The sequence below is a fragment of the Asparagus officinalis genome, chromosome 8, assembly GCF_001876935.1.
Source record: "Asparagus officinalis chromosome 8, Aspof.V1, whole genome shotgun sequence".
In the NCBI taxonomy this organism is placed as follows: domain Eukaryota; kingdom Viridiplantae; phylum Streptophyta; class Magnoliopsida; order Asparagales; family Asparagaceae; genus Asparagus; species Asparagus officinalis.
Window position 1 is genome coordinate 44535140 of NC_033801.1, and position 27459 is coordinate 44562598.

At 35.7% G+C, this 27459-nt stretch overlaps 1 long non-coding RNA gene across 1 annotated transcript; it reads right to left on the bottom strand.

The window, feature by feature from the left end:
• Window positions 22475-23260, bottom strand: LOC109822748. The gene is made up of 3 exons (XR_002242254.1): window positions 22930-23260; window positions 22806-22848; window positions 22475-22648 (listed from the first exon to the last, which is right to left on the bottom strand). It is a non-coding gene; the product is annotated as an uncharacterized LOC109822748 (long non-coding RNA).

Here is a 27459-nt window from a genome sequence, read left to right on the forward strand (position 1 = left end):
TCAGAGGCGACGACAAGTCGTCCTGGGTATGTTAACAAGGTTCAAACACAAAAACAGAAGATAGGTTGCTCTGGTCACCATGCTGACGAGCTGTACTATCAAACTAAAGATGGAAACAAATCACAAAAAAGGACTGTTCGAGAAACAAGTCCTCATTGTGTATGTGAAAAACTTATCAAAGCAGTGTTGTCTGAATGCAGCTGCTTTAAATCCATTCCGCCGAAAGTTTCTGTGTTCCAGAGACTTTCTACCGAAATGTCAAAGCCCAAACCGAGACGTTTCAGCAAGAAGCTTGTTATTCAAGAGGATGAATTCCCTGAAGTAACCATCAACATGGCTGATAAAGGAAAATCTAAGTGGCATTCAAGTGAATCAAATCCTGACTTTTCCCCGGGAGGAAAAGTTAATTCAAGAATTGCCCAACGGATGTCTCAACTCCAGTTAGGAGCTATCAGACGAAGATAGTACAAGAGAATGCATGAATGAATGTCCTCGGAGGATGAACTCTCGGACACTTGTTCTGCGATCGCTTCGGATGATACACTATCTAGCATGGGGCAAACCAGAGAATTGTTCACAATCACTCCTGATCAGTTTACTCAAATGCTTCAAGAAGCTCTAGCCAAGCAACGTGAAGAAATTAGAGTTGAGATGAAGACGGAAATAGAATTGGCTATCCAACAAATGAAAGAATTACAAGCTCAACGGCTTCAACCCCCTGAGTCCAGTCAGCGAGCTGAATCCAGCCACCATACTCGTAATGTTATAGATGACAGCGATCCAGAAGTGGATGAAGTCATTATGGCTGATACACCTCCTAATAACAATAACACTGGGGATGGTTCAACGGATCCTCCTAATAACGATATTGGGGGTGGTTCAATTATACCTCTTAATAACACTGGGGGTGGCCTAATTATTTCTACTCAACATCACTCAAAAAGAGATAAAGATGAGGACAAGAAGATGCAAGACCTTGAAGACAAAGTCAATGCTTTGATGTCCGCTCAGGAAGTAAAGAAGACAGGTATTTCGTGTCCCTATCCAAGAAAATGAGATTCAATACCGTACCCGGCAAAATTCAATCTGATTAACTTCACACCATTTGACGAAAAGGGCTCACCTACTCAGCACTTGATTTTTTTTAAGTCTCACTTGGGTGTGATCTCTGGAAATGAGGCTTTGATTGTCCGGTCATTCGTTGGCACCCTTCGTGGGCCCGCCTTCGATTGGTACCGACGTCTCAAACCGAATAGCATCAATTGCTGGGATGACATGGAAAATTTGTTCCTCGGCAATTTCTTCGATGATGACACCGAAGTGTCAATCAAAACTCTTCTGGATGAGAAACAAAGAGATGGAGAGTCAGTTGATAATTTTGTCAAACGCTTTCGTAATAAGGCTATGCATTGTAGAGATCCTGTCACAGAGGAATTCATCCTGCAGACATGCCATAATAATCTTTCAATCGATGTTCTGGAAGCCCTGGGGGTCGTGCCTTCAACCACCTGGAAGGAGTTAAAATTACGCGGTGAACAGGACGAACGCTTTCTTAAAAGAAAGAAAGCTGAGAGAAGCCAACCGACGACGTCTGCAATCGCAGTGAACGCGACTCTCGATCCGAAGTTTCAGAAGGAGTATTCTTTCAAAGATGATGAAGTTCCAGTCATCTTGAGATACCTCCTTGCCAACAACAAGATCGAACTACCACCTATTAAAGATCAAGAGGGAGCTAAGAGGGTTACAGATCCAAACTACTATGAATACCACAGAAGGGTTCTTCATCCCATCAAGGTTTGTTTTGGACTCAAAAATAAAATCCAAGCCTTAATTAACTCCGGCGTCATAACGGCAAAACAAGTCAAATAAAGACGGTCATAACTCCATTGGGTGCACGAGTATAAACTGTTTCCCCAGACTCCGATGAGTATACGAGTATAAACTGCTTCTCCATCTCACTCCGATGAGTATACGAGTATAAACTGCTTCTCCATCTCACTCCGAAGAGTATACGAGTATAAACTGCTCCTTGATACTCCAACAGGTATATGAGTCTAAACTATTTCCTTTCTTTCACGAGAAGTTCCTGGAGAGTGCATGGTACTCTTAAGGATAATCCGATCATACAGCTAAACATAATGATAAACCCAGTTTCGAAAGAAAAGCTGGGAGTGGATGGTTCATGTAACGGAAGTTCCCGAAAGAATGCTATATGCAATTTTCTTAGGGATAACCAGATCATTACAAACAAAGTGTTAAACACTAAACCCCCACAGTGATTTTCGAACACTCTTTTGCTAAGACGAGATTCGATCACTTCATTGGATCAATCTTCCCTCACAAAACTCCTGTTGCTGTTCGACGACTCACAGTCTTCCACCACAAAATCCCCACCAATCAGACTAATTAATGATGGGACCACCAAAATTCCTTTCGGTGGAATCCACTCAAACTTCCAATGCGTCTGTACACTTAACATTCTCATTGTTAAATTCCAGACATAATACTTGGAATTTTAATATCCTGATCATCGACGATTGTCAAACCCTTTCGTGTTATGTATTTGTCACTTAACACCAGGAACCCCCTCTGAGTGACTTGTACAAGTCAACACTCCTATTATGATTTGTACTCCCACTCCCATTCCCATCTTGGTCAAACCTTTAAACAGTTAGGACCACAACCAAAATCCCCTCTCGATTCCTTCCGTGAACGAGAGGTCCAAAAATTGAATGATCAAACCTTTAAACAGTTAGGGTCGTCTTAAACTCCTATTTGGTCAAACCTTTAAACAGTTAGGACCAAAGTCGAAATCCCTCTCGATTCCTTCCATGAATGAGAAGTCCACAAATTGAACGATCAAACCTTTAAACAGTTAGGGTCGTCTCAAACTCCTATTTGGTCAAACCTTTAAACAGTTAGGACCAAAACCAAAATCCTCTCTCGATTTCTTCCATGAACGAGAGGTCCACAAATTGAACGATCAAACCTTTAAACAGTTAGGATCATTTCAAACTCCTATTCGGTCAAACCTTTAAACAGTTAGGATCGTCTCAAATTTTTATTTGGTCAAACCTTTAAACAGTTAGGACCAAAGCCAAAATCCCCTCTCGATTCCTTCTATGAACGAGAGGTCCACAAATTGAACGATCAAACATTTAAACAGTTAGGATCATCTCAAATTCCCATTTGGTCAAACCTTTAAACAGTTAGGACCAAAACCAAAATCCCCTCTCGATTCCTTCCATGAACGAGAGGTCCACAAATTGAACGATCAAACCTTTAAACATATAGAATTATCTCAAACTCCCATTTGGTCAAACCTTTAAACAGTTAGGTCCAAAATCGGAATCACCTCTCGATAAATGAAAGGTTTCTACACATTCCCCACTCGGTCAAATCTTTAAACAGTTAGGACCAAAGTTGGAATTCCATCTCGATAAATGAGATATCCACTTTTTAGATTGGATAATCAATCCTTTTAACAGTTAGGGTTATCTAAATCTTCTCGATTCTCGGAGTGGAGATCCCACTCTTAGTTTCACCCTTCAGATTCTCGAAGTGGAGATCCTACTTTGAGTTTCTTTTGCAGTAGGAGATAGAATATAAAATTCTTCCTCTCCATCATCGGGTTCATCTCTACCAACAAAAAAGAGACCAGAAGATAGAATAAAATATTATTTCTCTCCATCATTGGGTTCATCTCTACCAACAAAAAAGAGACCAGGAGATAGAATATAAAATTCTTCCTCTCTAGTGTTAGGTTCATCTTTTCAACAAAAAGACGCAACCCATCAACATTTTCAAATCCATGTTTTATACGTAGGGGACGTTATCTCAGTCCCTTATTAGAGATAAGTCTACGTATAACACACATTGTCAGGTGGTACGTTCCCGCAAAAATAACTAAACCTATGTATTCAACATCATAATACAAAGTCTAAGAGAGTTTATTCTCTTAGCACAACGTTACATGCAGAACGGACTTAAACAATCTGCATGCTAGCCCGATTCAAACGGTAATCGGTAAAGGCTTATCAAATACGTTGATGGCTGAGGATTTGCCAAAATTCCTATAAGTATTTATTCTGAGTAGGATAAATAATCATAATAAAGTTTAAGCTCTGCCAAACTCAAGGAAGACACAAATTTAGCCCGAAGGCCACCTTTCTTCAAGCGGGACAATTGAACTCGCCTCAGACACACGAGGTTGGGTATACTATCTCGCACACACAAGACATCATCGAAAAACTCTCTCCAGTGATTGTGGTCGTATCATCTCCAATTACTGGTCCTACAATCAAAATCCCCCAGTGTTTAAGTAAAAAAACCAACAAATGTATAACGGTCCATGCCAGGAGAAACTCCGTACAGGCAGATGAACCGACATCAACAATTGGTCTTACAGTCTCTACACTTGGGCTTGTCATATCCCAACGCCAGTCAACGCATTACAATGAAAGTCTACTCCAGCCAACGCGTCGATAATTCCGCCGAAACAAGGCTCAGGATAAAACGTCAGTTCAAGGAATTAATTCAGGGAGTTTAATCGTGACTCATATACAAACTCCCGATGAAGGTGATTAGTTCAACGTCAACCCAACGACATGAGCTAATTCAAAAATCAACACACCAGCTTCAGTTCAAGATTTTGACAACGGTGAAGCGATAAACGTAACACTGAAAAATTTTTAGCTATCCGAAAAAAAACTGAATAGACTGAAAGTTGAAGAAGTCAACGAATTAACGGTCAGGCATATCATATCCAAAGTATTCCAGCCTCTTTTATAAAAGAATGAGGCTGAAATACTTTGGAGGGGGTATCTGTAGGCATAAAAAATTACCTATAGGTTCTCGCATACAGCTCGAGATGAAGAAAAGACGATGAATGTTACTATCCGAGTCAAGGAGGATTATCTGAGTAAAAGAAGATCATCTGATATTATAGAGAAGCTAAAAAGCACATGAAGTAAGTCGGCGAAGCGTACGAGTCTGTGAAACACGCTAAACGATAAAGGAACAACTCAACCGGATGTTGTGCTTCGCCCACAAAAGGGTAAAGTACCATGTGTGTCTCATACATTCTATGAGTGTCTTGCCTATAGGAAGTTGTAGAGCTCTTCGTAAGCTTTCCAACGCATATTGGATCATCTCATTCCGATATCGGACGAGGGAGTTAGAGGTAAAATACACGAGACAATACAAACTGTCTCGGAAGTGCGAGACAGTCGCAACTATCTCGGAAGTCGAGATAGCATCTTGGATCATCTCATTCCGATATCGTACGAGAGAGTTAGAGCCAAAATACACAAGACAACACAAACTGTCTCGGAAGTGCGAGACAGTCACAATTGTCTCTGAAGCCGAGATAGTAACAACTGACTCGCATCAAATCTGAAGAAGGTAAAAATACAAAAGTTGTAGATCTCTTTATTAGCTTTCCAACACATCTTGAATCATCTTATTATGATATCGGACGAGAGAGTTAGAGCTAAAATACACGAGACAACACAAACTATCTCGGAAGTGCGAGACAGTCACAACTATCTCAAAAGCCGAGACAGTAAAAACTATCTCGCACCAAATCTGAAGAAGGTCAAAAGACAAATGTTGTAGATCTCTTCATAAAATTTCCAACGCATCTTGGATCATCTCATTCCGATATCGGATGAGGGAGTTAGAGCCAAAATACCCGAGACAACACAAACTGTCTCGGAAGTGCGAGACAGTCGCAACTGTCTCGGAAGCCGAGACAGTCACAACTGTCTCGCACCAAATCTGAAGAAGGTCAAAAGAAAAAAATTGTAGATCTTTTCGTCAACTTTCCAACACATCTTGGATCATCTTATTCCGATATTGGACGAGGGAGTTAGAGCCAAAATACCCGAGACAGTACAAACTGTCTCGAAAGTACGAGACACACAACCCTGTCTCGGCCATAGAGTTGCTTACAACACGTTTTTTGACGGTTTTTTTGGCTTCATAACTGCTTGAGATCAACCATAAACGTGGGGAGACAGTTACTAACTAATATAGACCCACTAACCTCATAAAAATATAGTATTTAAGTAGTGGGACGATGGTTACAAAAGGAGGCTGAGGATTTTTAGAACAATTCCAAGGAAAGAGAGCAGAGAGGCTATTACTTGAGCAATTGGGCAGAGATTTTTAAAAGACTTCGGGAGAATTTTAAGAGTTCATCTCCTTCCAATAATTAGGAGGTTCCTTAAGATCTAAGCTTTGACTTGATCTTGAGAAGAGGAGTTCATCTCCTTCCAATAATTAGGAGGTTCCTTAAGATCTAAGCTTTGACTTGATCTTGAGAAGAGTATTCATCTTACTTCGATAAGATATTCTTGATCTTGAGAAGAGTATTCATCTTACTTCGATAAGATATTCACTGAAACTATTCTTGCTTCTAAACAAAGGAAGAATCCCCAAAGCCTTCACGATTCAATTAGAATTCGTGATTCGGTGGTCCACGGGCTAACGCACCCCCGGCACAGGCAAAGATCCCGCGCAAGCAGCGATCCAAACAACGATCCTGCGTTTGTTTCTATGGAGCTTGTAATTTGATTTTTGTTGTAAAGAGTAGTTTTACAAAGTACGAAGCTTACTCTTTTGTATTCATTGTAATCGATAAACAGTTATAATGAATTCTACAATAGAACTTGTTTCTGACGCAAACACTATGAATATATTTATAAGATTCATAGTAGAAGCATTTGCAAAAATTTTAAGCTCATTTCATTAAACATTTGCAAAAATATACATTTTTATATAAAAAATAGCTAAATCTAAGAAAACTCATGAATCAAAATATGAAATTAATAGCAAAACATGATTAAAACAAATTCTCTAAGATAGCTATCTAACAAGAAGAGGTATAGATGCTTGCCTTGAGAGATATATGTTGCAAAAGCTCAATATTTCTCTATCGATCGAGCAAAACCCGCACCTTTATCTAGCACAAACTGTTCTAGTTGAGAACTCAAATCTAAAATTCAGGCAAAGAGATTAAGCATGAAAAAGAAAACTTATCTTAGCTTGGATCTATGGCTTGAAATGGTGATAGGCTCTCTTGTCTCCCTCTCTTGATCTCCTTCTTTTTCAAAGTCTTCACTCTCTCTAATCTCACTTTTTTCTCTCTCAATATCACCCTTCTCTTTGTGGAGGCTGCCCTAAACTGAACGAGGATTTTTGAAGAGAGAGAGAGATCTCTTTCTGTTTATAGTCTAAACACTCAGGGCCGGTCCCGAGCTTTGGGTTGCCCTAGCCCAATCCAATTTTGGTTGCCCCTTATATTAAAAATTTAGTACGAACAATAACGATAAAAATGAATACATATAATACAATTTAGCATTCTATATTAGGCTCAAACTGATAATATTCTCATGCAAAATCAATATTCATATAAGAAGAGATTACATTTCATCTTGACGTTGCTTGACTCTTCTATTATGAGCTCCAGAGTTTTGTTTTCTAATCTTTACTCGGTTTTTGTCATCCCCCGTCATAGTGTACTGTAGTATGTAAATATAATTATATAACACATATGAAATCACAATCAACTAAACTTAGCAATATCAATGAAGGATAAATATAGCATTATTATAACCCCCTTCACTCATATGAAAACAATATGAAAGACAAAAAGATGGGTTAATACTTGCGGACAGACCCCTTATCTTCAAGAAAAGCATCACCCATAAAATTGACAGGTTTAAAATTGAAGCCTGAAGGACGGGTCGTCGGAGGCTCGCCGGCTCGGTAGGGAGGAGAGGAGCCGGCGGCGGCGGCTCGGGAAGGAGGACTGTTGGAGAGGAGGGTTTTTTATTTTTTTTCTTATTTTTTGTGAACGGGAGCTGCGGGACAGAGAGTCAGAGACGGGGAAAATTGGATTTGGGAATGGCTGACGGAAATAAAGGTGGGTCATTACTAGAGTTCTTTACAAATATAACCCTTAACATTTTTTTCATAAAGGTCCTTTTACAATGCTTACTTCAAAAATCAAAGAAAATTACAGTTTGAGGGGTGTAGGAGCGCTCGGGATGGGTTGCCCCCCGGCCCTGGGTTGCCCCAGCCCCGGGGCTTGGTGGGCTTACCCCAGGGCCGGCCCTGTAAACACTTATCCTAACTTTCTAATAAGACAATGCCACTCACTCTAATTCCTTACTTAAAACCCTAATGTAAACTCTCCAAACTCTTGGGTTGACTTTTTTTGACTTCCTAACTTGAGCCTAAACTCTTGGGTAAGGTTTGGCCTAGTCTAGGCATGGGTGGTTGTTTTCAGGACTTCCGCTCGAAACAGGTAACGATATCAGTAATCGTATAATTACGGGATATGCAGTAGGTTGTCACAATAGATCTCATGTCATCTTCTTGCTTTGTTAATTACTTACGTGGAGTTCAACAACGATGATGAAAACCATGCAAATTTTGGTTTTTTGCTCGTGAAGCATTGTACTGTAGATTTAATCAATAGATTCTAAGACAAGTACTACTTGCCCCTGCTTTCCTTTAAATTTAGAATATTTACACGCATTATATATAAGCCGCTATTTAGTTTATGAGATTTAATTATTAAAATCTAAGGATTCTATCTCTTAATAAATTTAGAGATTAATTTTGTGTTCTCTATAGATTTATGAATGGTTATAATAGTTCTCTGAGATTATTCCCTTAGGAACACATTAGAATCTATTAAATCATCGAAACATGCACGAAAGCAGGACAAAAACCTAGTTTATTGTAGTCAAAACCTTTTAGACTTGGTACTATTTTTAGAAAGTGTCAAATAGGCCCCTAAACACGCTCAAAAGTGTGCAAGAAGACTAGATGTGAAACAATGAAGACACAACATTGCTACAAATCAAAACGTGCAAAATCAGCAATGATCAACCATCTAGACTTATGTACACGGCTGCCTAGATGATAGTACAACCACAATGGAAGATGGTGCAGTCGCCAGGCTAATTTTAAGCAGCCGCCTACACAACGGTGCAACCGCCTGCAGGATGACGAACCAAACATCTGGCTTGGGATTCGACAGTAACCAAGTTTGTGTAAATATTTATCAGAGGCATGTAATCTTTTCATGCTGCTACCTAGAAGGAATTTTAGCCGCTTTTAGAGTCATTTTACTCCGTAATTTTCAGATACCATGTTAGAGGTATTTCAGACTTTGATCACATATTTATTTTACTAAATGGAATATGTCAAGGCCATGAATTAGGTTTTTTCCCCTCATATTCAATTTGAACCAAATGGATCAACACACACACACACACAACCACACAACACACCACACACACACACATATATATATATATTAATAGTATATTTGTGGTGTAGCATACATACATAGATATACACCCAACGACAACATATTATATATGACACATAAATATTATACACGGCCCCACAAATATAGCTCAATCAAGTGATCATCAATGAATTGACTAAGAAACTTAGTGGAGCGTCACCGCATTAAGGCTACATAAAGTTTTTCTATATAATATATATATATATATATATATATATATATATATATATATATATATATATATGTGTGGTGTGGGGGGGGGGGTGGGGGGTGTGGGGGGGGGGTATACTTGCAAAATAAATGCTATACTTTTGAAGAACCTACTATACTTTTCATAATAACCAGCTATACATATCTAATAATATGCTTACTTTCATAATAACATGCTATACTTAGAATAATGTACGGTACTTTTGAATAATATGCTATAATTTCATAATAATCTGCTACGCATATCTAATAACCCGCTATACTTTGAAAAGACCTGCATGTCCACACAAAATACAACTAAGTCAATAAAATACATAGCGAATTAGCAACGCATATCCACCATATCCAATATTGTTGTGTACATAAAATACAACCAAGATCATAAAATACATCCAAGACATCAAAATGTGCAAGGATGTAAACTAAACATCACACACCCTCTATATCCATTATCTGCTCTACTTTTAAAAAATATATATGCTATACTTTACGAATTATCTACTATACTTTTAAAAGAACATCAGATACTTTTCAAAAAAAATCTATTATACTCTCAGAATTATTTGTTATACTTTCAAAATAACATGTTATACTTTCAAGAAACCTAATACTTTCAGAGAAATATGCTATATTTGCAAAAGTTTGCTATACTTTCACATATAAATAACTATAACAAGCTATAGAACAGTGAACATGTAAAAAACCATAACTTGCTATAAAAGATATGTTGGATAGCGGATTCCTAATCTATTTTGGTAACATGAGGTTATTAGGATTCCTAATCTATTTTGGTAATAGGTTATTAGGATTCCTAATTTGTTTTGACTTTTGATTTAGAATTCCTAGTATGTTCATAATTTTAGGATTTCTATATATATGGAACACTTGGAAGAGAGAATTGAGAAGCAAATTGGGGATATTTGGAGTACAGAAAAAGGTATTTTCTGAGCTATTTGTTTAGGATTTTGTTTGGAGAGATTAAGAGCTTGTTGGTGAGATAAGTTTGTTCCTTCTAGTGATTTGTAATCTCAGTTTGTACTCTTTCTCTATTAGTAAAAACCCATCCCCTTCTTATCCCATGGACGTAGGCAACTTGTCGAACCACGTAAAACTATTATGTTTGGATTTGTACCGTTGTTTTGATTTGTTTGGCCTTTATCTCGATGTTTGTTTGATTTGGTTCTCGAAGCACTCCCGTTTGGTTGTCCCACTTCCGCGTCGTGCACAATAATTGGTATTAGAGATCCAAATTCCAGATCTAGGGTTTTGTCTTGGTTGGAGGAGTAGATCAATTTGAAAGTTCGGCTAGGGCTTCGTTTGGTGAGAAAGGTGAGATCTTTTTGGTAAAGACTCTATCTTTTTTAGTTTGAATCTATTCTTCATTTGTTCTGCATTGGTTTTTTAGCGCTTGGGCTATTTGGAAGAGTAGATCGCTTTGGAGGCTCTTCAAGGGCTTCGTTTGGAGATAAATGTGAGATTTTTCCTATTTGTGGATCTCGTTGCCGTCGTGCGGGGTGAGATCATTTGGAGACTCTTGTTAGGGTTTCAATTGGAGGTAAAATTCTTTCCTTTATCAGTTTGGATCTATTATTCATTTGTTGGTGCGACTCTTGTTAGGGTTTCAATTAGAGGTAAAATTCTTTCCTTTATCAGTTTGGATCTATTATTCATTTGTTGGTGCTTTGAGATAGTTGGCCGAGATAGAAGGATTTGAGACTGGGTTATTTGTTGTTGGCCTTCTTGTTTTGATAATGTTTAACAAACAATTTATTACTAATGTTGTTTGTCTAGTGTTTGTGCATTCCTATGTTTTATAGACAAACAACGTAGTTGGAGGATGGATGGATTGCGCTTCAACGATAATATCCAAAGGAGGTTGGCGGAATGTCGGTGAAGCCTTGCTATTCAAAGTTCAAGATCCAAGTTAAAGCTTCATCCGCGAGATTACCAAGTAGAGCTTATTGAAGATCAAGATCTAGCTTGGGTAATTTAGTTTAGGATTTATATTATGTGTGTTTAATACGTTAAGCTCAATATCTTATACACACACATTTATTGGCTTCTTCGTATATATATATAGTTATATATATATACATAAGTTTTGGTTTCTATGCATATATATAGTTATATATATACATACATAGTTTTTGAGTTTTCATGTTTATAATATGAAATCACATATTTCATATTTTCTATTGTGTTTTTGAAAACATTGCATAGAATATGCAATTTTGTGAAAATATTGTATTCTTAGTTTATAGACTTCAATATCAGTTTATACATCTTTTACTAAGTCTATAAAAACATTTCACAAAGTTTCAAAAGTTGGTTTATGTCAAAACATCAAAATTCAAGTATCTCATATTTTCATGTTTTGGACTAGTTTGTAAAATGATGATATTTTTCATTTGGGAAGTCCTTTTTCGAAACCAGTCATTGTAGCATGTTTATTATCATGTCTACAATCATTCCCCAAAGTTTTACATTTTTTGGAATTTATTTGATATTTTTAAACAGGGTTTTAAAATCAGAAAAACAGTTTTCAAAAACAGATTTTCATGTATCAGATTTCGGTCGACCGTACCGGTCGACCGAACCTGAGTTCATATTCTCACTGGGCGACAGAGAGTCTGTCGGTCGACCGGTCCGGTCGACCGAAAGCTCCATCGGTCGACCGCACCGATCGACCGACGATTGTCCAGAGCTGGTCTTCGTGTTTTTGCTCTCCATCGGTCGACCGACAGAATTTCCGGTCGACCGACGATGGCTTTTACTGTTTCCAACGGCTAGTTTTTGTACCGTTGGCTGGGTCTTTTGGTCTTTTGTTTTGGGTGTTTTTTTGCTGAGATTTCTAGTGGGTATATATACCCCATTGCTGATGTCTTTTCAAACCAACTAAGAGAGTTTTTAATCAAGTTTAATAAAGTTTTTAACAAGGGTTTTAGTTTGGTTTAAGTGTGTTTAAAAAGCTTTTAAGAAAATTGAGAGTTTGTCTTTGTGATTCAATTCTACAAGAGCTTGAGGAGATCATCTATTGGTGTTTGGGCATTCAACTATTCTCCCTCCAACTCTTGATATATTGAGAAGTTTTCTAAACTCTATTTCTAGCTTTTTTATATATTTGATTATCATTGTTATTAAGCTAGAACTACATTGAGTTTAGTTTTGATTTATATCTCTTTGTTCACACACAACCTTTTGAGCTTATTGTATTTACATTCATAGTATAATTTGGGGTTGTGGGTTTGTGACTAAGAGTTGTGCTTAATTGAGTTCTCACCTTGTTTAGAGAACAATCAATTGATTTATATTGTGCTTAATTGTGAGGATTCACTTGTAATACACTTGTACACCGAGAGAAGTGTGTGGTGAGAGACGGGGTCGAATCCAAGAGGAGTGGCGTCGGTTGACGTGCCTAGAGAGAGGTTGTAACCGAGCACTTGAGGGAGACACGGCTAGGTCCAACACTTAGTGGGTGTAGACTGTGATTGCAAGAGTGTGAGTTGTAGAGTTTTCGGTTAGCTAGAAAACCGAGTGTGTAGAAGAAGTTCCGGCTTCCAAACCGGATTGTGTTAGTGGATTTCTCCCCGGGAGTGGGGAGCGGAGACGTAGGACGGAAGGTCCGAACTCCGTGATCATATCTTGTGTTTGAGTGTGCTTTGGCGTTTATTTATACTTGTGTTTATATTTCTTATCGCCATTGTCATTAGCTCATTATTTATATGATCCACTATCTAGTTCACATTGTTTACCCCTTGTGTTAGTTTATATATCCTTGCATATATATATATTTCATCATATAGGATATATCTCATTGTTTACATTGCTTATCCTAGCTCATAATTCTTGTGGTATTTCATACTTGCTAGGATAACTTGTTAATTAGTTTTTAATTGGCATTTAATCGGATTAGATTAGCATAAGACCCTAATCACCCCCCCTCTAGGGTCTAACAATTGGTATCAGAGCTTGGTGCTCTTTGATTTAAGGTCTAATCGCCTTGAGTTAAAGATCCAAGTTAGCTTATTGTGCTAATCTAATTTTGAGCTTTATTTGTATCTTGCTTGCCTTTTATATTATGGATATGCATGGTTTAGGTTATGCCATTAATATTGCTCCTAGGTTAGATAATTTCCCTTATGCCCAATGGTGTGTTAGATTTAAACTTTTTGTTCAATCTAAACACTTTGATTTATGGGAAATTATAGATGAGGCTTATATTGTGCCCACTTTGGAGAAATCCAAGTGGAATAAAAATGATCATCGTATGTTTACTATGAACAACATTTTGTTAGAATATTTGCTAAATGCTTTTAACTCATCTATGTCTAACAAGTTTGTTCATGTTGATAGTGCTTACACCTTATGGAAATTAATTGAAGCACATCAAGGGGACTTGGAGGCGATCCAACAAGTTTTGGCGGATCCGGCTTCAAGTTCATGTGGAGCATCATGCACACGGCCACTAGGCGATAGCCCTAGTGAGGTTTGCGAGTTCGAACCCGATAATGATTTATCTAGTGATGAACTTGCTTGTGCATATGATAGCATGTTAGAAGTAGAGAACATAAAGAATGATACAGCTTCTTTTATAAATAACTATTTATGTTCTACTTCTAAAAATGCATATGTGCCTAAAAATGAAGATTTGAATCTTATGAAAAATAGTATTTCATCTTTAGATTCAACTTTGAAAATATGCATTAATAATCATAAGAGGCTTATGGACATGTGTGCCAAGACTAAATCAAAATCATCTACTCATTATGCACACATGTATAGCAAAACTTATAAGTGTTCTATTTGCGGCCGTCAAGGTCATTTAGCTAAGTTTTGTTATGATGCACACAAACATAAGAATTCTAATGCTCCTTGTGCATCTCATATAGCTTCTTCATCTTGTACACTTACACATTCACATGCTCATTCTCACAAAGTTCAACATAAGCATGCTAGTGTGTTCAAGTGTGATTATTGTGGTCGTTTTGGTCATTTGACCAAATATTGCTTTGATTTAAAAAGAAAATCTCATTTGACAAATGCTTCCAATAGACCACATGTTTTTAAATGTGATGTTTGTGGTAGGTTTGGACATCTTGCTAAATTTTGTTTTGATATACAAAAAGCTTCTAAATTGCAATATGTTCCAAATAGACCATTGTTTAAGAATGTTTCTCATTTGCAAAATAATTTTAAAAGAAAATCTTTATTTGCAAATGATTCTCTTGCACGAGCTAATGGTCCACAAAAACAAATGGATCTCTTTCATTGCACAAATTGCAATCGGAAGGGTCATTTGAATGAATGTTGTTTTGACCATGTTAGTGCACCATATGTGCCTAAGAGGGTTCATAACCCTAAGGCTTTGAGCTTTAATGATAGGGGTCATGTCCCTAAATCTTTTGGTACCAAGAGTTCTTGGGTACCAAAACAAATTTAATTTTTAAACCAAGAATTTTTAATGTTTTTATCTCTTCTTCTTGGTTTTGAAAATTATGCTTTGATACTTTTTATGAAAACAAATTTTCTTTGATCAAATTCTTTGGTTTTCATGATTATTAATTTTGTTTTGATTTTGATGAGAGGACTATGTTTATATAACCCTCCGGATTTATTGGGTGTTTATTCCCAAATCATGTTTACCGGATGCTAGAATGATTATATGGGTTAATACTAGCTTAAGAGCTAGATAGAGTTGCCTCTCTTGATTTTTGAAAATCAAATGATGATTTGGTTTTATGATTTAAACTTTGATTTATGATTTCAATTGGTTGATTTGCTTTCATTTGAAAACTTTTTACATGATTCTCATGTTTTCTCTCTTTTGATTTCATAAATCTATTTTTTTATGATTTTTTTTAATTTTTGTGTTAATGAGACACTATTTTCATAATGACATATCATTATGTGTTCTCATTATCTTATTTGTATGTGAGTGATATCTAGCATATCTTCCATCTATGCTTGCTCACATATGTTTGCCATGATCTTTATTTCATATATTTTCTATATGGCATTTTGATAGGGGGAGAAATCCCCATATCTTTCTATGTGTTATACTCACCCATGCTTATTGATAGGGGGAGCTTTCGCTCTCTTAATTCTTTTGTCCCCTTTTTGATGTTGTCAAAGGGGGAGAAATATTGTGAGTATATCTATCTTATTTGTTTATATGCATGAGAGTTATTATCTTGTATATGTTCATTTCCTTCATGCATATATTCCTTTTTGTAAATTGTTTGTCATCATCAAAAAGGGGGAGATTGTTGGCCTTCTTGTTTTGATGATGTTTAACAAACAATTTATTACTAATGTTGTTTGTCTAGTGTTTGTGCATTCCTATGTTTTATAGACAAACAACGTAGTTGGAGGATGGATGGATTGCGCTTCAACGATGATATCCAAAGGAGGGTTGGCGGAATGTCGGTGAAGCCTTGCAATTCAAAGTTAAAGATCAAGTTCAAGCTTCATCCGCATGTGTACCAAGTTGAGCTACAATGAAGATCAAGATCAAGCTTGGGTAATCTAGTTTAGATTTTATATTATGTGTGTTAAATACGTTAAGCTCAATATCATATACACACACATTTTATTGGTTTCCTTGTATATATATGTAGTCACATATATATACAACAAAAGTTTTGGTTTTCATGTTTATAAATATGAGATTACATATTTCATATTTATTATTGTGATTCATGTTTTTGGACATATTTGAAAAATGATGGGTTTTCACTATTGGGGAATGCAATTCCAAAAATTCTTTTTGTAACATGTTTATTATCATGTTTATAAACATTTTCCAAAGTTTCATAATTTTTGGAATTTATTTGTTATTTTTAAAGGCACTTTAAAAATCAGTTTTCCAGCATGAACAGTGCCTGTGCATGTTTATAAGTCGACTTATAAACCCTGACAAGTCGACTTATGAACTCCTCTAGAAAGTGCATTTTCTCCTCTGCTAAGTCGACTTATAAAGCAAGGCAAGTCGACTTATATAAGTCGACTTATAACTTTTTATAAGTCTACTTATGAAGTGTTGCACAGTTATGTATTTTTGACCAGTTTACAAAATAAATTATTTCTCTCAAATGGGAAGTGATATTTAAGAAATTCCTTCTCTAACATGTTCATATACACGTTTAGAAGCTTCCCTAAAAATTTTATAATTTTTGGAGTTAATTTACTGTGTCAAATTGATTTTAGAAAATCGGGTGTTTCAGCAGTTTTTAGAATCTGAAATATCTGTATTCAAATATTCATTTCTCACAAATGAGAAGTGATATTTCAGAAATTATTTTTGTAAAATGTTTATTTACATGTTTAGAAACATCCCTCAAAATTTCATAATGTTTAGAGTTGATTTACTATTTTTAACTGATTTTACAAATCCAGATACGCATAATTTTCAGCATCTGCCAAAAACTGTATATGTCATAAGTCGACTCTAAGTCGACTTATCAGAGAGCCGTTGCACAGTAACGGCTAGTTTTCTGTTTTGTTTGTTTTTGGGTTTTTGGTCATTTCCTTGGGGTTTTGGCTGATGTCTTGGGTTGTTATAAATACCTCATTGCATTTACCTCTCCCTCTCTAACAAGAGAATGGTTTAAAAGTTTTTAACAAGGGTTTAAACTTGTTTAGTGTTTGTTTAAGTTTGTTTTAAGAAGCTTTTAAGCATTTGAGTGTTTCGGTTTTGTGATTCAATTCTACAAGAGCTTGAGGAGATCATCTATTGGTGTTTGGGCATTCAACTATTCTCCCTCCAACTCTTGATATATTGAGAAGTTTTCTAAACTCTATTTCTAGCTTTTTTATATATTTGATTATCATTGTTATTAAGCTAGAACTACATTGAGTTTAGTTTTGATTTATATCTCTTTGTTCACACACAACCTTTTGAGCTTATTGTATTTACATTCATAGTATAATTTAGGGTTGTGAGTTTGTGACATTAGAGTTGTGCTTAATTGAGTTCTCATCTTGTTAGAGAGAACAATCATTTGTTATATTATGCTTAATTGTGAGATCACTTTGTAATACACTTGTACACCGAGTGAGGAGTGTGTGGTGAGAGTCGGGGATCGTCCCAAGAGGAGTGGCGTCGGTTGACGTGCCTAGGGAGAGGTTGTAACCGAGCACTTGAGGGAGACACGGCTAGATCCAACACTTAGTGGGTGTAGAGTGTGATTGCAAGAGTGTGAGTTGTAGAGTTTTCGGTTAGCTAGAAAACCGAGTGTGTAGAAGAAGTTCCGGCTTCCAAACCAGATTGTGTTAGTGGATTTCTCCCCGGGAGTGGGGAGCGGAGACGTAGGACGGAAGGTCCGAACTCCGTGATCATATTGCTTGTTTGAGTGTGCTTTGGCGTTCATTCATATTTATGTTCATATCTTATATCGCCATTGTCATTAGCTCATTATCTATATCATCCACTATCTTGTTTAGATTGTTTACGTATATTGCATATTCTTGCACATAACTCTTTGTATATCTATCTTGCAAGAATATAGTTGTTAATTAATTTTAATTGGCATTTAATCGGATTAGATTAGCATAAGACCCTAATCACCCCCCCTCTAGGGTCTAACATTTGTTTGTTGATACGGTGCATTAGATTATTGAGGAGTGCTTTGACCTACAGTTTAAAGTCCTGTGAACCCATTGGTATGAGCAAGAAGACCGAGGTGGAGTTTGACACTTCTATCCATCATTCGAGGGGTCTTCTGAGGGGTGTTCATTTAGGCATTCGGGGGCCTTCCAAGAGAGCATCATTGGGAGGTAATATGTATGTGGTTTTCGCAGTTGGGGATTGTTCTAGGCATTGGTGGGTTGCAACCAAGTCCCGTTGGTGTGAAGTCCTAGAAGCCCGCAACAGATAAAGGAAGTGTGTTGATAGAAAGGTAACCCGACGTTCTGATTATAGTAGGAGTTCTTTCTTACGTTTGTGTCGAGCTCACGATAATTGGAGACACTTTATTAGTGTGGAAACTTTAAGGCGACGTGATGAGATGACAGATTTTGGGAGCTGTTCCTTTCTGGAGGAGGATCAGCGTTTGATATCGAGCATTGGCGTTGGTGTACGGGCTACGACATGTTTGGGCCATCTTATGTATAGGTTGCCGACTGCTGCATGTAGAGATTTTGGGTCTGGTGAAGCTGCTTCAGATTTTGGGTTGCGTCAGATGTTTGGCTACTCAGCACTTGGTCACATCGTGGATGTGAGATTTGATCCGATAGCACATTTGGGAGTCAGAGGCGTGTTTGATTATCATGTATTGGCTTCTGACTTTGTTCTGAGTAGGTATGTCACGTTTGACTCTCGGCAGGTGGAGAGTGGTGATCAGATCTTTGAGACATCGCAGCAGGTAGAGAGTGATGCTACTCCACGTTAGGTGGAGACTCCAGATCATACTGTATCATTTGAGATTCCAGCCGATGTGACACAGATTTGGAATTATGTTGATATAGATGCAGATGATAGGTTGATCGATTCAAGTACAGCTGATAGATGGAGTCTGGATATGGCCATTGGTTCATCACAGGTGGAGATGTTTGTGTTGGCCTTCTTATTTTGATGATGATTTACAAACAATTTACATCTAATATTGTTTGTCTAGTGTTTGTGTTTTATATTTATTCTAGGCAAACAATATGTTAGAGGATGGATGGAATAGCGCTTCAACGACGATATCAAATGGAGGTTGGCGGAATTGTGGAGTGAAGCATCGTACAATTCAAGTTCAAGATTCAAGTTTAGCTTCATCCGCAATGTGTACCAAGTTGAGCTACAATGAAGATCAAGATTATTGCTTGGGTAACTTTAGTTTAGGTGTTATATTATGTGTGTTTAATACTCTAAGCTCAATCATCTACACACACGCATTTATTGGTTTCTTTGTATATATATATAGTTATATATATATACACAAGTTTTGGTTTGGTTCATATACACGTTTAGAAGCTTCCCTAAAAATTTTATAATTTTTGGAGTTAATTTACTGTGTCAAATTGATTTTAGAAAATCGGGTGTTTCAGCAGTTTTTAGAATCTGAAATATCTGTATTCAAATATTTATTTCTCACAAATGAGAAGTGATATTTCAGAAATTATTTTTGTAAAATGTTTATTTACATGTTTAGAAACATCCCTCAAAATTTCATAATGTTTAGAGTTGATTTACTATTTTTAACTGATTTTACAAATCCAGATACGCATAATTTTCAGCATCTGCCAAAAACTGTATATGTCATAAGTCGACTCTAAGTCGACTTATCAGAGAGCCGTTGCACAGTAACGGCTAGTTTTCTGTTTTGTTTGTTTTTGGGTTTTTGGTCATTTCCTTGGGGTTTTGGCTGATGTCTTGGGTTGTTATAAATACCTCATTGCATTTACCTCTCCCTCTCTAACAAGAGAATGGTTTAAAAGATTTTAACAAGGGTTTAAACTTGTTTAGTGTTTGTTTAAGTTTGTTTTAAGAAGCTTTTAAGCATTTGAGTGTTTCGGTTTTGTGATTCAATTCTACAAGAGCTTGAGGAGATCATCTATGGTGTTTGGGCATTCAACTATTCTCCCTCCAACTCTTGATATATTGAGAAGTTTTCTAAACTCTATTTTATATATTTGATTATCATTGTTATTTAGCAAGAACTACATTAACTTTAGTTTTGATTTATATCTCTTTGTTCACACACAACCTTTTGAGCTTATTGTATTTACATTCATAGTATAATTTGGGGTTGTGGGTTTGTGACTAAGAGTTGTGCTTAATTGAGTTCTCACCTTGTTTAGAGAACAATCATTTGTTATATTTGTGCTTATTGTGAAAATTCACTTTGTAATACACTTGTACACCGAGAGGAGTGTGTGGTGAGAGTCGGGGATCGTCCCAAGAGGAGTGGCGTCGGTTGACGAACCTAGGGAAAGGTTGTAACCGAGCACTTGAGGGAGAGGGTGTAGAGTGTGATTGCATAGTGTTTGTTGTGTGAGAGTTTTCGGTGAACTTGTAAACCGAGTGTGTAGAAGAAGTTCCGGCTTCCAAACCGGATTGTGTTAGTGGATTTCTCCCCGGGAGTGGGGAGCGGAGACGTAGGACGGAAGGTCCGAACTCCGTGATCATATTGCTTGTTTGAGTGTGCTTTGGCGTTCATTCATATTTATGTTCATATCTTATATCGCCATTGTGCATTGCTCATTTCTATATCATCCACTATCTTGTTTAGATTGTTTACCCTTGTGTTGTTTATATATCCTTGCATATATAGGATATATCTCATTGTATATTGCTTATCCTAGCTCATATATATTGTTGCATTTCATACTTGCTATGATAACTTATTTATTAATTTTAATTGGCATTTAATTGGATTAGATTAGCATAAGACACTAATCACCCCCCTCTAGGGTCTAACAGTTTGGATTGTTTCAGTTTGGGACCATTGGAGGTGCTATCAGCCGTAGACTTGATCGTGATGTTGGAGAAGGGTTGCGAACTCTTCTAGTGGATTGAGGCCTTTGGAGGCTATTTGGATGAACTACGGGCGGGTTGATCCCTTGGGAGAGGGGGTACATAGGCAACCACATTGGTGCAACCAAATTTGGTGAGATGACGTATTGGTGCTCATGTTGGTGTCGGCTCAGTTTTGGGAAAACTTCGCCGAGATGGAGAATTGTTGAATAGCGGATTCCTAATCTATTTTGGTAACATGAGGTTATTAGGATTCCTAATCTATTTTGGTAATATGTTATTAGGATTCCTAATTTGTTTTGGCTTTTGGTTTAGAATTCCTAGTATGTTTATGATTTTAGGATTTTTATATATATGGAACAATTGGAAGAGAGGTTTAGAATTCCTAGTATGTTTATGATTTTAGGATTTTTATATATATGGAACAATTGGAAGAGAGAATTGTGAAGCAAATTGGGGATATTTGGAACACAGAAAAAAGATATTTTCTGAGCTATTTGTTTAGGGTTTTGTTTGGAGAGATTAAGAGCTTGTTGGTGAGATTAGTTTGTTCCTTCTAGTGATTTGTAGTCTCAGTTTGTACTCTTTCTCTATTAGTGAAAACCCCATCCCCTTCTTGTCCTGTGGACGTAGGCAACTTGCCGAACCACGTAAAACTATTATGTTTGGATTTGTGCCGTTGTTTTGATTTGTTTGGCCTTTATCTCGACGTTTGTTTGATTTGGTTCTCGAAGCACGCCCGTTTGGTTGTCCCGCTTACGCGCCGCGCATAACAAGATACACAATACGCCTCAAATAAGTAGCATTTAATTGCATTAAGCTCCATAAATAATATCATATACACATCATATCCATAATTAACATTATGTACACATCTTATCCAATTTCCTTGCCTACACAGTATACAACCAAGACAATAAAGGGTTACTGTCAATAAAATTACACAAAAACTTCATATGCACACATACCAAAAAGTACACATCATTTTCTTTAAAAATGGCTACGAGACTCTCCCGTTAAATAGAATCATGTCTACGAGACTAGTTCTACATTTCTCTTTGATTGTAGTCTAACTTCCAACTCTTTACTACAATAAAAAACGCATAATCCAACATTAGTAGAATATTTCCTTTCGTTGTATTTTATAAATAAAAAAATGCATTGCATGAAAATCTTTTATAGTGTTTCTATAAGTCTCTATAAATATTTTATACAAAATGCATTGCATACATCTGACTTCCTGCAGTCCTGTATCTGCAAGAGAAGAGCTCATATCTAAAATCGACGCTTTTGACTTTGTTTGCTATCCTAGGCTTAATGTTTTATAGCCAAATGCACACCACATAAATTCATCAACAAGTATAAACTCAATAGCTTATAATAAAACCAAATCATTTGCTATTCTATACTTGCTTTGATACTAAATACTTGCAGAACTTTTGAGGCTTATTTATAACAAAATCAATTTTTGTCCGCTATTAAAAAAAAGATACAACATCCCCCTTCTAATTAGTATATTACTCAAATGAGATGTTACATGAACCACGAACAAATTCAAAATAATTAACAAAGCAATTAAGGAAAAAAAAAGAATATCCACTCAAGATTGATGATTGCTAGCTGTTCAAAGAAATTTTCCATCTGCCACCAATCTACAATAATTCCAATTTACAATCAGCTCCAAGAATAATACATGAAGTATCAGCTGTAACAATAAATCTATTCCGCTAGCTTTTAACATGAGGTCAGTTTTAACAATAAATCTATACATGAAGTGTCAGCTTTAACAATCATATCGAAAAATCATACCATTTTTAACACGAGGTCAATTCAAAGTAAGCGACCCTCATACCTAAGCAGATCCACACCAATGTAAAAATTATATCAAAGAATTATGAGATACAATCTGTAAAATAACGAGAATTCTACTTACTAGAGAAGACTTTTAGACATTGGAAGAACAATAGAGCCATCATGGAAAGCGAGTTTTGGATGATTGAGCCAAACTTTTCGAAATTTTAGCTCCTTAGGTTATGGGAAGAATATCTACGATGAGGGATTTTTGGACATCGACAACAATTTCAGGCTTATTTTTGGGATCGAGCTTAATGAAGATCAAGTCGAAGTGGATCTAGAGGAGCTGAGAAAGGAGAACGAGCCTCCTGGAGAATTTGAAGCTCTTAGAGCAGTTTTTGAGGATTTTGGTGACTAAGAGTAGTATTGGAGAATGGAAAAAAAAAAAAAATTCATTGATACCATATAGATGTAGGCTATATATTTACCAGGTTGGGTTTAAAGATAAAGTGTGAAAGTAATTTGGGTTTATCGATACAGATAAAAGCTTGTGGGTTATAAATAAACACGGGTAAAACTTTGGATGTAAAAGCTAAAACCCCTTATTTCAATACGCAAGGCACACAACTTGTGTTTAAGTTATCCGCAAGGCACACAACTTGTGTTTATAAGTTGCTAACTATACAAATATCTCGCAGTTAAGCTCGTGTGAATGAAGTCAAGCAAAGGCTTTTTTCCCCCTTTTTTTAAGGTATGGCTTAGGTAAGCTCTAGCCAACCTTAAGCAAAGCAAGGACTTTCTCACTAAACTAAGCTTGGGTCAGGGCAAAGGGAGGACAAGGAAACGCTCGCGGCACGAAGGCGCCAAAGAGAAATCCAACAAGTCGACATGACATGTCCCTTTGTCCCACACATATATATCTTAATTATCATCCCACGAAAAGGCGGGACACAAGAACTTTGTTAACCATGTAACCCGGACTTTCCATTTGGGTCAGCTAGACCGATTCCACGTCAGCACACAACTTAGAGGGCCAGGTAATCAACTCATCTAAAAGTGTGGGATATCTGCATCTAGTCTTACAAACAAGGTCTTGGCTGTAGATAATCGATGGGTGGTTGTAGATCATCGATAGTCTGATTTTAAGTTTTAGGAAATCTATGATTGTGCAATGTGTACCATTGATAGTTCAAGAGACCACCAATGGCTCCCTATAGATCATCGATGGTTCAAAATGAACTTTCTTGAATTTCTTCGATTGTTCACTGTAGACCATCAACAAGCCTTGACCATCGATGGTTCACTATAGACCACTTATGGCACCAATGTTGAAATCAATATAAATACTAATTTTCATGCCGTTTGACATCGTAGCCTTCATATACTTATTTGCACTTGTATGTATAATCTCAAACAAATATTAGTACCAATGAGAGTTTGTTATTACTCAAACAAAAGCTATTGTATGGACTATATCCTAACAATTTCCCCCTTCTGATAATAACAAATTTAAAACTTGAAATACTACAAAATTTGCACATTTTATTTATAGATACAACAAAAATAAGCGAAAAATATATTTTTATGTAAAAAGAAAATATATGCAATACCCCCCTACATTTATGCATACATAAAAAGTTTAAACATGTGCAGATATTGTACCAACTCCCTCTTAAACAATGTATCAAGTGTTTCAAAAAAAAAAAAAAAATCAAATCAAGAATGTGAAACCACTTGAAAAAAATACACTTAGCTGAAATACTCCACTCATGCAAAGAAAATATTTAAAATTTTCAAATTTCACACAAAATCTTCTCTTCCTTATGTTATTATCAAAAGATGAAAGACACACAAATGTTTATACTTTATACTTGAGTAATCCAGATAAAAATCATTCAAAGATGTATAGAAGAGAAATACATACCAATTCACAAAAAAACATTTATAGTAAATATGGCACACAAGATTAAAACCCTATATGAAAATGAGAAAACAATATAAAAATTCAAACACAAAATGATGAAATGTTATTATAAAGTATATGAAATAAGTGGTAAAAAGAATTATACTAGTTTACTTGACAAATTTAGATATATCAAAGGGAATAATGCGTAAGAATAAGACTTAAATCATCTTAACCTTAGAAGCTAAATACCAAAATATCGCTTGTCATATCAACTACACAGGATTTTTAAGATGAAAAGCGATGGTGCTTGGCACGCGATGTACACCACCTATAAATATATTAACATTAAGTACATGATGGCTACCCTTTGAGATATGCACAATTGGTATCTATGAGTATGAGTTTTTGTCTATATTTTAACAAATACACTCAATTTTATTATAGATTTTAGAGTGCGGATGTCTGGTCATCTTTTCACAAATACACTCTTTTACTTTGATATCTTTATCACAAATGTACTTTTGTACATGTAAATGTATATTTGTGCTAAAAATCAAATCAAATAATAAGCTAAAAAAACTCTCAATATATTCCAAAATATCAAATAAACCAATTATAAAAACTCTTTACCATTACCTTATAGTACAAAATTTGATAAGTATAAAAGTAGTTGTGTAAAAATATAACATGAAATATCTTGTGAATTAATGTGTTAAGGAACAAAACTTCTATTTTTTTTGTTCGTGTATGTTGTATGTGTGTATATATAAGCCAGATGTGATCATATACACACATATACACATATAATGTGTGTGTATAAACCATATGTGAATTGTTTGAAAACTATATGTGAATCTGTGTAATATAATTCAATCCTATATACTAAAAGATAATATCATCAAAGTCAATCTAATAAAAGCATATACATAGGCAAGTCCAAAGTTTTTTCCAAAGAAAATAAAAGGAAAGAAAAAAGAAATTTTTGTTTTTTGGATATATATAAATAAATGGAAAAGAAAAAATTAAAAAAATAAAAAAGAAAGAAAAATTAAGAAAATTCAAGAAAAGTCAAGAAAATTCTAAGAAAATAAAGAAACTTTTATGTACATACGATAGGTAAGGTCAACATGCAAGATATTAAGAGATAGAATGCCCAAGTCTTGTCTCAATGTCTCAAACTAATAAAGAGATCTTCAGATAAAGATTTTGTAAACATATCTTCAAGTTTTTGATTAGTGAGGACAAACTTAATATGAATATTCTTCTTAGCAATGTGGTCTCTAACAAAGTGATGTTAAACATCTTTGTGTTCTGTGCGTGAATGGTAGGCTGTGTTATTACTCAAATCAATAACAATTTTTTTACTACATCTAAGAGGATTTTTCTTAAAGGTGATGTCATAATCCTGAAGAGTCAAAGACATCTAAAAGGCATATGAGCAACAACTACCTAATATAATACACTCAACCTTAGTAGTAAGCAAAGCTATATAGTTTTATTTCTACTAGACCAAGAAATTACAGAATGTCCTAAAAAGTGCATTGTTCCACTAGTGCTCTTCCTATTAATATAAAATCTAGTATAGTCACTATCATAATATCAAATTACATTAAAAGAATTACCCATGGGATACCATAAACCAAAATTTTATGTTCCAATCATATATTGAAAATTTTATTTTACATCTTGTAAATGTGTTCTAATTAAATATTGGAAAATATATTTTACATCTTTCAAATGTAATTCTTTAGTATTAGCTTGAAACTTTGCACACAAACACATAAAAAAAATATAATACTAGAAGGAGAAATAATAAAATATAAGCGACTACCAATCATTCCTCTGTATTACTTTTCATCAATTGATACTCCCAGGTCATCCCTTGTAAGCTCTGCTGAAGGACTCATCGAGGTTGAAGTGGATTTTAAACTATCCATACAGAAGCATTTAAAAAAAATTCACATACTTCTCTTATAATATAAACATTCTATTTTTTATTTGCTTCACCTAAATTCCTAAAGAATGCTTCAGCTCTTCCGTCATGCTCATCTCGAATTCATCCATTAACTTTTTAAACTTATGGAAAAGATCCTTATTAGTAGCTCTGAAAATAATATCATTAATATACACTTACATAATAAAAGATATCTTCACCAACAATTTGTCCCCAAACCCCTTCCAAAAAAGTATTATCTACAAACCCCTTTTTAAAATGATGTTTAAGCAAATAAGAACTTTGACGATCATATTAAGCTCAAGTTTCTTGTTTAAAACTATGCAAAGCTTTATCTGACTTATATATATTATTTAGAAAAGCTTGGTTAATAAAACATTAGTTGTTTCACATAGACTTCTTCGTTAGGTATCTATTTACAAAGGCACTTTTATACCCATTTAATAGAGCTTAAAGTCTTCACAACAAAAAAAGCAACTAAAATTCTAATGACTTCAAGTCTAGCATCGAAATTGATCTCCTCTATTTGAATGTAACCTTTGGCAATAAGTCTAGCCCAATTTCTCATGACATTACCCTTTCGTCCAATTTATTTTTAAAGACCATTTAGTGATAGGAATTTTAGTCCCCTCCTACTACAATCTTCACAACCCAAAAATCAACACGCAATCAACAAGATAAAAATAACCACAAATCAAGAAGAAGAACATCGAAATATAATATGGTTCGGTCAGCCAACTTTGACCTACATCTATGGGGTGACGATATGAGAAATGCACTATGTGTTAGGGAGGATTACAAGACGAATC